This window comes from Anopheles ziemanni, chromosome 3, assembly GCF_943734765.1.
Source record: "Anopheles ziemanni chromosome 3, idAnoZiCoDA_A2_x.2, whole genome shotgun sequence".
Lineage (NCBI taxonomy): Eukaryota > Metazoa > Arthropoda > Insecta > Diptera > Culicidae > Anopheles > Anopheles ziemanni.
In genome coordinates this window covers 75,231,264-75,246,094 of record NC_080706.1, presented here as the reverse complement: position 1 = coordinate 75,246,094, position 14,831 = coordinate 75,231,264, and the positions used below count along the sequence as shown (strand labels likewise).

Genomic DNA, 14,831 nt, shown 5'->3' with positions numbered 1-14,831 from the left:
TTCAATGTTGACCTCTTCGTAACGCTTGAAATAAACACCAAAGGGAACACCATCACCACTGCACACCAAAAAAGCGACGCCAGAGCAACGACCAACACGCTGTTGTTTGATGATGGCCATCCGTTTCATCAGAAAATCAACAATCAATTCTGTTGCTGGCAGGTATGAAAATGATCGTATTGCAAAAATACATATCAGACGAATAGGGTTCTTGGGCTTCATTGAAGGTAGTTTACCTTTCAAACAAAATACCTTTTACATTCAATACAATACAAAAATTAGTACTTTAGATAAGCATCGAGTTGATTTAATACAAGATGAGAAAATGTGTTTATAATTTTCTGAGCAATAACAGAAGATAGGACAACTAAAATACAAATAGAATAATAGAATTATGCATAATTTACTACCATATTCAAGTAACTCTGAATAATCACAAAAGATAGAACAACTAACATAAAAATAAAAATATCATTATGCATTATTTAACACCATATTCAAGAATTAAATTATCTTGAAAAACAACAAAATATTTGAAAAACATTTAAAATGTAGTACAAAATGTCCGTTGATTTCTGACGTAGGGATCTTCATTCTTCATTGAACGATAAAACTGTACGCCAGGTAAAAATAAACCATTTTAATTGTCCCAACGGTTTGCCCGGACCACAACACAAGGCAACCATCTCCTGCAAGGTAGTAAAACTATTTCAAACGAACGACGGCGTAAATACAAATAATCGCACACACGAGCTGGTCGATCGGGCAAAAACCCATTGCACGTCGTGTCGAGTACACGGCAGCGCACAAACTTTGCCAAACAGTACCGTGCCGCCGCAAAAATATAAACAGACCACCGTTCCCCGCGCGTGTCAAAGATCGTAGTGTTAAATGCTGCTGCACGAGTTAAAAATATCCTGTGTCTCTCCCTCCCTCCCTCGCAGCAGCAGAGATCTACTTCCCAAACGGGGGTATACTTACCATGTGTTCGAAGGCCGAACTTAGAATAGTTTCGCGGTTCGCCTTGAACGTGAAATCGTAGTGGCCGTCACCGCCGTCGTTGGGTCGTTGGTTGAGAAAACAAACGGCGATAGGGGGAGGGAAAACCCCAACACCACGGTATCTGCTGCTCCCGGCAAACACTTTTCTTTCCGACTGCTACACTTCACACTCCACCCGGACCGTTTTGTTTTCGGTCCTGTTTTTTTCTTCCTTCCTCTTGTTTTCTACTTTTCGCCGAACTCCTTGCGGGAGCCGATAAGCGGTTGGCGAGGCTGGTTTGCTGTGGTTTCGCACCGAACCGTTTGCCAACTCGGCATCAGCAGCGGGAGACGTTCGATCAGCAGGAGGTCTCTCTTCCAAGCGAGTCGTTGTTTCTTTTTTCTTTCTTTTAATTTTTCAAATTTAAACACCCAACGCGAAAGGGGTTTTGCATAATTTGGTGTGTAACGGTCGTTTTACTTAAATTTTACGTTCAATTTGCTTCTTGAAAAAGTGTGCAGTAATTAGATTTGAATGACCTATTCTTTATTTTTTGGCGAACAAAAAATTGCACTTCTTTTGCACGACACTGTAACCAACAGGCGAACGGTTGTTTTTCCACACTATTCTTTTTATTTAAATTCTGGTATATCTAGAATCGAACACACACACGTATCATTTTACGAGACAATGATGTTTTCACTTTTTCAAACACGACACAATACACACACAGGGGGGTATTCGTATTATTTCACCTTTTCGAACACTCTGCGACACCAGTTTAAAAATTAGTTAACGCCACTCCGCGAAACAACTCTTCCGATTTCTTGCACCACCCACTTCACCGTAAAGACTGCCAAACGAAACCAGTACCAGGGATGACTACGGAGAGAAAGGAGAGAAAGAATAAAGGGGGTAAAGTTAGTTAGCAGTTAACAGGTCCTCCGAGATCCGAGCCCCGAGCCCCGGGAGTAAATGAAATAAGGTTGCCTGCTGCGCGTTGATTAATTTGCAGCGACGGGGATTAAGAGATAACGATCGCGATCCGAGGCGTCCGATTAGGAGGCTGAGGAGCGCAACTTTCTTGGCGGTTGCATCTGCTGCATGCGCCGAGGTTCTGTGAGCGAAACCGTTGGAGATCCCCGTCTCCAATTAGATCCTCCAATTATGCGCTCTAATCAGAGGTAAAGTACGGTGGGGTTATTCTTCGGTGGTGAAAAGTTAATCCTCTGAAGATGCAGGGTTTGGGGGAAGTTGCCTTAAGAGTTTTTCTTTCGCGTGGGAAAACCACCTTGGATGTTTGCGTTTACTACACGTTTCCTCCCGGGTTTTGGGTTATAAATTGCTCGTTTATGTGATGGTAAGAACAGCAACAATCTCCCCCTGAAAAATCCCACTGAATCATCAACCCCTCCAAGCGTTGTGTTTACGCTTTTCTTTATTCACTCTTTTCTGGGATTGACTTTTTTTGCGCCTCAGGAAAAGGAATCGAGGATCTCGCACACCGGAAGATTCAAAAAGCACAATACAGTACAAACACACACCTATACAAACACACCACTTAGTGGTCCACTCCGCACACACTGTGTTCGTTGGTCAGAATTTGGTGACGCTTATGCACACTTGCATCACACCAATGAGGGTGACATGGGGATGACCCGGGACGTGGGGGGAGGGGAGCCCACACAAATAGACGATCGAAACGATCCGTTGCCCACGAGCGACGCGTTGCTTCTGAGGAGCGCGAATATGCCGTGCGCTCCTTGCGCCAAAGATGATGTTCTTCGCGTCGGAACGCGAGAGAGAGAGAGCGGGAGGCGAAAGGGAGATGGCGCCCAAAACCGATGCCGCCATTGTGGAGTGTTCGTCTGTGACGAGGCTCAACACATCCCGACGGATGGAGGTTTCTCTGGATCGTTTGATTTGATCCTTTATTTTTGCTCGCAAATAAAAGATGATGGAAAATACAAACTGATCAACTCAGATTAAAATTCAAACCAACAACAACAAGGAAAAAAGTGAAAAACAATTAAAGCACAGAGAGAGCACAAGAGAGTCCGCGAGCTGACGAAGATCGTTCGTCGTACTTATACCCACACACACACATATCGCGAACTGAAGGGTGATAAACCAGCCGCGCAAGATGCTGGCCGCTAGCCACCACAGCCAAGAACGCACGTGTGAGACACGCACGCACACGAAGCCACTCGAAAGGAAAAATGCCCCGAACGCCCTTTACACTTTCTCTCTCGTTTTCCGTTCCGCAGCCTCTGCGCCCCGCGAGCGAGCGCCAAACGCCGTGGCACCCAAGTCCTTCCCACTCCCAACACAACACACCTTCCGCTTTCCAGCCCGCTTCAGAAGCGTCCCGTTCGGTTGCGGGTTCTAAAAATAAACACCACGGTTTTGCAGAAAACCCGGAGGGAAGCGAAATAATAAAATAATAATCTTAAGCCGAGCCCAACACACAGATCGGATGACGGTGACGCGGCGGGGCTTGGACGACGACGACGACGACCGGGAACACGACCGGGATGATCAGCAGCTAATGGGATGCTCGTTGTGGATGGAAGTATCCGTGATCTCGCGTGTCTGTGAGCGACCGGTTGTTGTATTTTGTTTTACGTTTGGTTGCCTTGATGATAAGAAACGATGGTCGTGTTTGTTTGTTTTTTTTTTTTGTTGTTCCGGCGCAAAAGAGGGCATGTGTGAATGTTGGAGTGTGTTTTTGCTTGTTCACAGTAACAGCAACGGTGGCGCGGAGGACAGTAACAGCATCCGTATATCGAGGGCAGGAACGGGTCCCGAGTAAAGTCAAATAGGCGGCGGAATTGCATCCGTTCTTCTGACGCGCAAAGTTCTACACCAGGATCGCCTGTGTATGTGCTAGTGAGAAGTACAAACAATCGGTTTTTATTTGTAACATTTCTAGGTTAAGAGGAAGATAAAAACGAGTACTTGAGTACTGCAAGTGGTTTGGGGATCACCCGAAATGAATTCCAATGTTGTGGCTCTATAAAAGTAATAGCAATACGCAATTTGAACGACACAAAATAGCGCAACGCCGATGATAAATAACGCTGATAAAAAGCGCGTTTTGAAAGAAACCTAATCTATTACATTCTTCAGTTCTTGAGTTCTGTTCATGTGTTCAGAAGATTATAAAAGATTCTTCCTAACGTCGTCAAACACATCTATTACACTTGACCCAAGGATGTTGCAGACCCTTACCAAACCCATCACCTTAGAGAATTTCACAAAACCTTACGGTTTGCCATTTCTGACGATATTACATAGTGAAAACAGTAGATGCAGCATCTTCTAAACACGTCCAGGCCTTGGACAATATATAAAAAACATTGCGACATAGAGAACGCAAACCAGAATTTAGTTCTTAGAGTATTCAAAACCTTTTTTATCTAAAGAAAACCTTCCTCTAAAGGAAGCAGAAAAGGTACTGGAATTTAAATAATCAACTCAAAAAGGTTATTCCTAACAGAAAATTTCAATTTACGGTAGGTTTGGCTATATCTTGAATGAACATACTGAGATTTCATGAGTTGAGAATGACTCTGCTTAGTTTTACAGTATGAAATCATAACAACGAATTTTTCGTTGTTACATATTGATTCATTAATCTTTCAGTGAGAGATTCATGAATCCCATAGATTCAATAATGTTAGAAGAACAGAAAAGTACAGCCAAAAAATGAGAAAAAAAGGCACCTGCTTTTTTTTTGGTCGCTTGATCCACGCTTGTGAAACATTAATGAAGATTCGCGAAAGATTCATGAAAATTTATTAAGGTTTCGAAAAATTCATCATTGTCTAAAGAGTCGATTCTCAAAAAATTCATGAATCAATATGAATGAATCTTAGGTGAACGAGTCATATTAATGAATCTTTCGTAAAGATTCATAAGGCACGACACTAAATCAGATGCTTTCAAAATGTCCAACCATTTGCTAATTATTATGAAAAAGAAAAATAATAATATAAAAAAAAAATGAGGTTTTTTGTTCTTCACAAAATGGTACATAGACACAAAACAATCTTCATAAGAGAGTATTAATGGACTGGAACATATTACACAGGAGCAACATCCTGGGTTTAATTGTTTCCAAACAATCAAAAACACGTGCTTTCTATAGTTTTGATAAGAGCCAACTGGATGTTCAAGGATTCAACAATATAATGTTCTTTAATAAAAAAAATCCAGTAATGTACTGAAAAATCCAACTTACTTATCAGGGCACCGAAAAAGTTTCGTTTTGAGGGTTTCAACTTATGAAATCCTTCCCGGGGGCCTTATCATTTCGTATGCGTGGTGAATTAAAATAGATCACCCATTCGAGCGACGCACGGTGAAAACAAACCGTAAACAATCTATTAACTGCTAATAATATTCATTTCAAATCGCCCCAAGCTCCGGATTATTGCGCTGACACACTTCGCCGAAAGCGAACGAGCGATTCACCTATCGAGAGCCGATACATAAATTTCCATCGTCAAACATTCACCGTGGGTGGAGCGGAGGGGGAGGGTGGTATTTCGGGCCACCATAAGGATGTAGCCATCGCTCCAAATCCAACCCCATCAGCGTGTTCCACACACAGGCGCATCATGCCACTCTGTGTGTTTGTGATTTTTATTACCGCCAAATCGGACGCTTAAAACGCGATCATCGCGCGATCCGCCGCCGGAGCAGGGACAATTTATTTGATTTCATTCGGTGTGTCTCGGTTGGACCGCTCCGGAGCCTGAAATAAAGCAATCTCATTTCCGCCCAGCGAGTCGCGGGATTTTATTTCTATTTATATGTCACACCGGTTTTTTCCATCTTTATTTTTCGCTCTGCCCATGACTAGGGGGGGTTTGAAACGTAAAACCCATTCACATTATTATGCTGCGGAGGTTAATGAAACTCGTTTCGGCGCATTGCAACTTGTTTGATATAAATTTCGCAGAAATGCAGAAGAAGCAGAGCGTCTTGTGTGAGTTCAAAACAAATAAACCCAGAAACTAAGAAGCGAAACAGACCACAAACACGAAACGACACGGCACGGCCATAAATTCATCGGTCAAGTGAATCTTATCATTTTTCGATCATCCTTTCGCTGGCAGCCCACCCCGCCCCTCTACACCCGGTCCGTCCGTTTCCGACCGTTGGTTTCTTTTTCCTTTCCGCCGAGCAGCTTCGCAAGCGTCGGCTCCTTGGAAGGATTATTCAAATTTAATATCCGTTCCGCTCGAGCGACGGAGAATTTGTGTCCTAGAACCGGTTCCGGCAAGAAGAAAATGAAAATTGAGTCGCATCGCATCCGTTGAACGGATCCAATCCAGCAAAAAGAACATCAAGGGGTTCGCGGCTTGCGGATTGCCGGTTGCCTTCGAACGGCCAATTCCATCGCACGGGCAAACCTGTTGGCGAGAGAGGATATTTTTACTTGCCATCGAAACGAAATGCTAGTTCAAGGCAAGAATAAAACCAAAGTTTTAGCAAAAGGAAGGAGAAAAACAAAACAAAAAAGAGGAAAAACTGGCAGGGCACGGTATCTCCGGAGACTCCGGGTTCATAACCGAAAGAAACCCATTCATGGGCGACCGCAGCCTCCCGATTGCCTTTCGGTTCCTTCTGCCTCTCCTTCGGCGAATGACACGCGAGCGGGAAAACGATTGAAAACCCCCTTGCGCACGATGATAGCGGAGTAATAATATTTTGTTCACTTTATCCAGCATTTTTCCCCGACGTGGGGTATCGGGTGGGGATCGTGTATCGGGACGATAAAGCTCCGGTTTTCCGGCTCCTCCTAGCTGCCTTTCAAAGTGCGTTATTCCATTTGACCAACTGCGAGGAAACGAAACTCAATTACCGTATTCGTATGGATTCTTTTGCCCGATTGGCTTGAACCTTTTCCGCCACTTCCTATCCCAATGCCAATCGTAATGTTGTTTAGGAGCCAGGGAGAAAGGGACATTTTTAATTTAAATTCGACAGATTATTAAATGTAATAAAATGATCTTAAGAAAGAACCTCGTTGAACATAAGCTCTGATGTTTCTAACAAAATTATTAAAGCGAAAGCAGAGAGCAACAGTAGAAACAGCTAAGAAAGTGGAACATATCTTATACTTTTCAAATAAAGCTTAGGCGTCGAAGCCGTAGCAGAAACATTTGCGATCAGTACAATGAAATACGGTATGTTCATCAGCAAAGTTTTACCTATTTCTCTAAACACCGCGGAAGTAAACTGCACTTCGAAGCACTTCGTTTCATTTACATCGAAAACTGCAGTTCGCTACAGAACACATCCTTGTTACGGTTCCACGGTGGCAGTGAAAGGCTGAGCGTGAAGTTTTACAAAACTTAACCCAACGCAACGTTCATCAGCCGGTGCATGTACACACTCTTCGACAGAGGTTTCCTCGTCGAAAGCTTCGAAGAAGTTTGCGATGAACACAGCATAAAAAAAAAGGTAACAACGGAACAAGAATCACAACCAGCGCACGACGGGGCTCTTTTCTCCACTCGGTGCACTTCGCGGGAAAACCACAAACCTCCGCAAGACGCCAGCTTTTCCGGGGCATACAAACTCGGAACGTTGCTCCGCTGGTTTCGGTGCCGGAAGTGGAAAACTTTGACCATTGTAACGCAGGGTGCGATAAAGGAAGAAGTGGGGCTAGGGATTTTAGCAACACAACTATAGTAAAAGAAGCTTTTCGTGGGTGTGGTAAACTTCACATAATTTAGAGATCGAGTAAAGACGTTTAACCACGGCTAGTCGGCACGATTTTCGAGTTGTATTTGATTTCTATTTGCGGCACAAAGAAAGATATTTGTAAAAAGGAAGAAATCATGAAAAAACGACAGCAAAACAGCGAAATTTCCAGAGATAAATCTGTTAAAATCAAACAAGACTAATCGTTTGTAAATAATTCTAAACAAAAAGAACCTCGTTCTTTTACCTTCAAAGTAAAAACTGGCATTTAAAAAAGGGGTCTTTTTGGAGAAAAGTGAGTGTGTTTTTGATACCCGTTCATCCGTGTTGGTAATTGGATTGCTGGAGTTCGCGAACGCTTGAACGAAACGTTTGATATATTTTTTTGGAGTTTCATTAGAACGTAACTTGAGCAATGTTAATGATTTTTTTTTTTTGCCAAGCCGCGCGGAAGTACACACGAGCGAACCTGACGAATCGTTTTTTTTTCTAATTCGCCCTACACAAACCTTCGTGATTAAATTTTATCAAGTTATTCTCTTTGATGGAAGAATGATGGGAATAAAGTCCTAAAGTAAACGAATTTGCAGAAGAGGGAAATACCAAATCATACACAAAAATCTAGGTCATACTGTTTGGAAATCATAAAAGTTGGAAAAAAAGAATTTGTTTATGTAAATGACGTCAAAACAAGAAATATAGAAAAGTTATGGATCTGAATCCGGATTCTGTATCTGGATCCAGATCCAGAGGATGTCGGATGTAGGAGCAAATCGTATCTGATCTAGTGTTGTGCTTAATGATTTTTTTTCGAGATTCATTCATATGAATCGTTCACCTAAGATTCATTCAGATGCATTCTTGAGTCTTTGAGGATTCTAATCTTCAAACCTTAATGCATCTTTCGAAACCTTAGTGTTTCTACATGAATATTTCATGGATCTGTCATGAATCTCTACAATTCTTTCATTGGCTTGGATCATGCGATCAAAAAAAGGGGGTCACTTAACCCATTTTTGGCTCATCACTTTTCATCAGTTTCATGTTTCTTTGCGATTCATGAATCTTTCATCCAAAGATTTATGAATCTCTAAGCCGCAAAGGATCATTTAGATTCATGAATCTGAATTCTGATCTGATCGATTCTCAGAATCCAATCCGGATCCCATTGCCTAACATTTGTAGGGAGCTCTGAAGGTCAAATTTCAGGATTTCAACATTTACTAGATATGGATCTATTAAAAATCGTTAATTACAACCAACAAGCTTCCTAAATAATCTTCACACTCACTTCACGCTTTCAAGTTTTCTCTTGAAATCCCAAATGGAGCGTTTTTGGACACGTATAGAACATTGTGACACTCTCCGAAACAAACTGGCTTAGCGCGAACAGTTCGTTCATTCAACACAAGGAAAAGTAAAAAAAAACAGACACACACACAGAGTGTCGTCAACCTTCCGCAGAGGTATGCTAACAGTATTCTTATGTACTGAGCAACGTGTGCTAACGCTTATCCGCTAGGCGACGTTTCTAATTCGGGTGCTGCCATCGCATTTTGCTGGCGCCCCGTTTTTATGACCGTTATGCATGTGTTCTCCACAAGCAACGGTTAGTAACGTCCCTACCAACACCAAATATGGAAGATACGCGAAACGATAAAAAAGAACGGAAACAGAGAACGAACGGTACAGAAAACCCGCTGTCTTCTGAGCAGCACTTCATCGGGCGATACACGCAGAAAGGAAGGGACTGAGGCCCACCTGAAGATGCCGCGAAGAGCGGGCACTGGTGACTTATAAAAGCTCACCACGGGATCTAAAAATAGAACCGCAAACCGCTTGTTTAGAATGTGTTGTGGTTGCGCGCACGGCTCGGTTCCGCGCCATCGTTATCCCATTACAGAACTGTTTGGGGAAAAAAAGCTCGCGAGTCTCGCTATGTCGCTCTATCTGGAAATTTCAACCGAGCCGGGTTTGGCTTATCGCTGGAACGCCACCAAACACGGGGGTCTACCGCAAACACACGCGGCCCGGCGGGGATGAACTACCTTAATCGCATACACAAACATACGACCACAGCCGAGGACCGATGGGCAAAACGCTAGACGGGCCGTTCCCTCTCTCGAGCCGCCACAGCTTCTCCACAGCAACAACACATGAGAAAAAAAAGCAACCCACCCGAATCCGGTAACTACGGTAATCCGACCTCAATACGACCGTTACGGGAGCTTCGATACGTGCGTTACGCTGCTCCAGCCGATATCGAGTGCGGTTTTGGAGTCCCACTTTAGAATGGTGGCTAAACGTGATCGTGGTACTGGTTCAAAACCTGAATAAGAACAACGTGGCGAGGGAGGAGAAAAGGTAAATTAGAGCCGTTCATTGTATTACGGTCTAGGTGTAGTCAAAACGCGTTGAATATGAAAATATGAACATGATTAATAAGCATTTAGCTTGAACTCCAGGAATTCAACAAGAATGATCTTATAGGTGACGAGGTTAACAGTTACGATCACTGAAAGAAGATTTTCATCAATTAACTCCCCGAAAACCGAGCTCCCCACGAAGGGTCAAACTTTAACGACTCATTCGCCAATCCAATCCGGTACTTACGGATTAATTCTACCGCGAAAGTATTTGCTCCAGCTTGAACCAGTTTGCTTATCAACTCGCGAACGGGCTCGAAATAACTTTTTGGCAGGCACGAACGCAACAACTGCTGCTGCGTCACTTGCGAGAACATTCGGACTCTCGATTACTTCCGGTTATCAGGCAATGTTTGCTTCCTATCAGCGCTCGAGTGCCTTTATTTGGTGTTGGAATTTTTGTTTTGGTGTTGCGTGCTAAAATTAAACGATTACTAACGAGTTTCTATTTTAAGCTTCGGTCAAATCAGCATCCCGGCAGCGTTACGGGGAAAGAAATTACGTCATGATGGACATTCAAATATGTTGGAAGGGTTTTTGGTGGCTGCAAAAATAGATTTTCCCAAAAACTATGAAGAGGAGTAGAAATTAAAAATTTGAAATTCGCAACTAAAAGTTGCAAATAAATATAATTCATAACCAAACAAAACCGACTTCGAGGGAGAACGGTTACCTGAATGGTTCCATTATTCAACTTCAATTTCACCGAATCCAAATACAACCATAATGCTTTAAAATGGTTGCCATGTTTTCCGTTCCGCAGATGACCGCAAATGAATTGCCATCACTTGGCGCGTAAGTAAATGCCATCGCTTCGAGGGAATCAAACACTTGGCGCCAGTTTTTCATTCCCGGCCGACTTTGTGGTCCGCTGGACAGGACGCTCATTTTCATCTAATGCTTCCGTTCTTTGCTACCAACTTGACGACAAATGTTTAATCCTCCGGCCTGCGGGCAACAGCGATCCAACTGTTTGTTCCAGTCAAAAGTTCGGTCAAAAGTATAACGATAAATATCCTATCCCTTGATTGAGGAATACTTATGTAACAAAACCGGCTCCATTGCAGAACACTTCGCGATACCTCTCTATTTGCTGAGTTAGGAATATATTTATTATAGACAAGCTTATTAAAAAGCTTAGATGAACTTTCGTTTCCTTATTTGACTATTATTTAGTCTCGTTTTTACTCGTTTCATGATCCATGGAACGTAATGCGAATATGATTGCTTACAAGGTTATCAAACATTAATTCGAAATCCAACCAATCCAATTTTACAACTGCTTTACAGCGGGCTTGAATTTATCTGTAGTTAACTCTGCCTATGAGAAATATCAGCTAATTATTTTAGATCATTAAAATTTACAACCATAAATTTAGACCATAAAAACCAAACCAAAGCTACTTTGACAAAGGAAATCGATAATTTACTAACCGGCCTCTTTCAAATTAGTTAATTTTAAGAATTATATAATAGCGGCGGTATATAAGAATTATATATAATAGGTTTACATTCGAAATTATTTAAGCAAAAGATCGAATTGAAAATTGACATATTCGAAAAACTAATAGTTTTTTTAATACAACCTTATGAAGCAACTCCAGAAGCTTTTCTTCTATAAACAATCCACGCTGGCACAAAACCTGATAGAAAGAATATCTCTTCCACGGATTATATGTAAAACCACATCGGGCACTCCAGGTGAATAACCAAGAAAATAATGTACCCTCTTTGTCGTACAAATGTCTACAAGGAAAACAAAGTACTTCCAACAGAGATACGTACGTAGGAATGCACACTGTTCAATGTTGGAAAACTGACAACGAGCAGCTGCAGAAGCTTCCTGGAACGCCTGGCCACCAAACGTCAGAACGGAATTAGCTATTTGGCGTTCTTCTCAGCATCGCTCCGCCGTCTCGCGGTCCGCAAGATTTTATTCACAAACATACACATTGAAGCACACAGATATAACAATCCAATCCGGTGGAAACCGGTGCAGTGACGTCAGGGGCGGTAGCGAAATCTCATCCACATGATCCGTCCCGGGCTCTAATTTGAATCTTTTTACATGGAAATCATACGGCTACCACGTGGCGGGTGCCGTCGTCGTCGTCGATCGCCGACGTAGTCCAGAATATGTGTGTGTGGGTGTGTGTTTGTATAAAGAGAGTTTTTGTATTAAAACAACGTCACCGGTTTGGCCCCTCGATATTCTGCAGCATTGTTAAACGAGATTCCACAGTTGACATTGCCATCGAGAAGGCGTAAGGATTTTCTTCTTTTATCTTCAATATTAGAAGCTTCAAATTTAAATCTTCCAGCATCCCTTAATTTTGTTTTCGGTTGAGAAAATTATCGTTATATTTATATTAAAAAGTAATATAATTAATGTTTGTAGCTTACACCTATAAAGGCAGTTATCAACCTGCTCCCATTTGTGAGGTAAACATTGAATCTGTTATCAAGTCTTTTTCTTGATTTCCTTCCTACCGGTGAGTTTTAAAAAATGTCAAATTGATTTATACTCTTAATATAAACAGTATTCTTATGGATTGAATGCAAAAATCGAGCTCATTCTTCGCAGCGATCCTCCATCGTTTATCGACTCGCAGACGAGTACCACTCCCCTCGGTCACACGTACAAGCCATCGTACATACAACCCGGTACACGCACACGAACGGAAACCGACCGGAACGCCGTACGTACGAAACAACACACCATCGATTCGGACGGCGCGGGAGGAGTAAACAAAACGTACGATAATTCACAAATAATTTCAATTTATTTAACAGCCAAACGCGCGAACAACGCACGGAAGATGGCAAGGTTGAGCCGGTGGGAAGAATCCGAAAGATCGGATCCGGAGCCGGCTGCAGGAAAGGGGAAAGGTAAAGAAAAAGAAACACCGATCAACGATAGTGAGATGGGCGGGATTTTGGGGGAGTGAAACGACGAACGTGCTCTGCTGTTGAGCAAAATGGTTTGGAGATGTTTCAAGGAAAATACTCAACATATGATCACTCGGAAGACGTGAAATTTGAGTTGTACGGGCTTTTTGAGGCCCGTCACGAACGAGTCAAAATGCACTTCAAATTGTTTTATTTCGGTAGAAGGGATAAGAATTCACAACTTGCAGATCCGAAAAGCATAAAATCAAGCCTCAAAACTGCAACATCTTTGCCTGCCGAACGAATTGCAACGGTGTGTATCGGAAGGTTAATATTTTACGCAGTATAACGTATACAACAACACTGCTTCCTCCGGGGGAGCCAACTTCTTCAACAGCTCCCGGTGCGAAACAGCTCGGCACAGAGAGAGGAAGCGATAAACGATACACAGAATGCACAGAAGTACAAGCACACTCAATCAAGCCTAATCGACCACGTCAGTGGCATCATTACACCGGGCCCGGTTTCTGAAGCCCCAGAACCGGGAGAAGCTGCCCCGCCGGTCGGACAGTTCTTAAATAATAATCCACTGATTGCACAGACAAATGGGCATCGAAGGGGGTGAGTCGGGGGTGCGGATGGGTCGGTGTGGAAAGCAATCGGACCAAAATACAAAAAAAAACCCCCGGAACGGTCAAATGAACAGCGGGCAACCACCAGCAGGATGAACTTGTTGAGCGATGCTAGAAGAGATACGTTCGAAAGTTTGTCCCATTCCTGAGGCGACCAGCAATGGCACATTGAGCGATTTTTCCACGATTGATGCTGCAGATTTTATCCAACAGAAACCTGGCAAGAGCTGTTCTCCGGTGACATTCTACGGACAACCATGCGCCTCCATTGGAAAACTATGAAAAACCATAAGCGAAGAGGATTAGAAATGTAGATCACAAAATAAAATATAGGATGATCGCTTTCAGAGTATAAAATGAATTTCTTATCTCACCGCAAAAAGACGGACAAGAAAAGTACCGCAAGAAAATATCGAAAACTGGTAAACGCTTTTTATTGCATTTTTTTTTTTCAAGTCAAGCATCTCAAAAGGGAAAACTTTCTCTATTGAAAATTGTCAAACATGTAAACAAACCCCAAACAAGCGAAACAACATCGAAGGTGGAAAAAAACTCCATTTGAGAAAAGGAAGATATGAACTTTGTTTTGAGAGAAGGTTTCTCATGCATTCTATTAGAGTGGTATTCGAACTTTTAAAAGAAATGAAACAAAGAGGTAAATAAATCATTCTTCTTTGAAAATGAACACTTTGTCTCGCGTTTAGTGCTCACCATTTGTCGCTTTTTTTCAATTTATTTTAACACAAACTGATACATTTTAGCGAACTGTTAAGCGAACAACAATGCCGTTGTGAGGTTTAAACTCGTAACAAAAGATGAAGCTTTCCAGCGGAAGTAAAATACGACCTGCCGTAGCACATTAAGCCGGAAGATGCTGTTGAGCCGAGGAAAAGCGTATAAACTATGTGTGTTTTATGTGTTTTAGAACCCTTGTTTTCAAACCAACCCTCCCTCCTCTGTTGCACTGACCGTAACGCAAGATGGAAGGACATTTTCTAAGCAACCACCCAACATTGAAAGCGGTCCGCAATGAAAAAAAAAGTCGGTCGACGTCCGCTTACACCGGTTTGGCGGGAAGGGGGGACGACAATGTTACGGGTCTTTATTTGCGGTAAAGTCTCGAGTGTAGTTACCACTTAATTGCCTGTCCGTACGGCTCGGTTCTATTTGCAAGGCCAAAGGCGCT

The 14,831-nt window shown here is 42.5% G+C and overlaps 1 protein-coding gene across 1 annotated transcript in view; it reads right to left on the bottom strand.

Annotated features, from left to right (window-relative positions):
- LOC131289186 (receptor-type guanylate cyclase Gyc76C-like) overlaps positions 1-1,060 on the bottom strand; it is a 50,175-nt gene extending 49,115 nt beyond the window's left edge. Inside the window, exon 1 of the mRNA XM_058318395.1 lies at positions 982-1,060. The gene's annotated coding sequence lies outside the window, so the exon portion shown is untranslated. The remainder of the gene's footprint in view (positions 1-981) is intronic.
- Between the last annotated feature and the right edge of the window lie 13,771 nt (positions 1,061-14,831).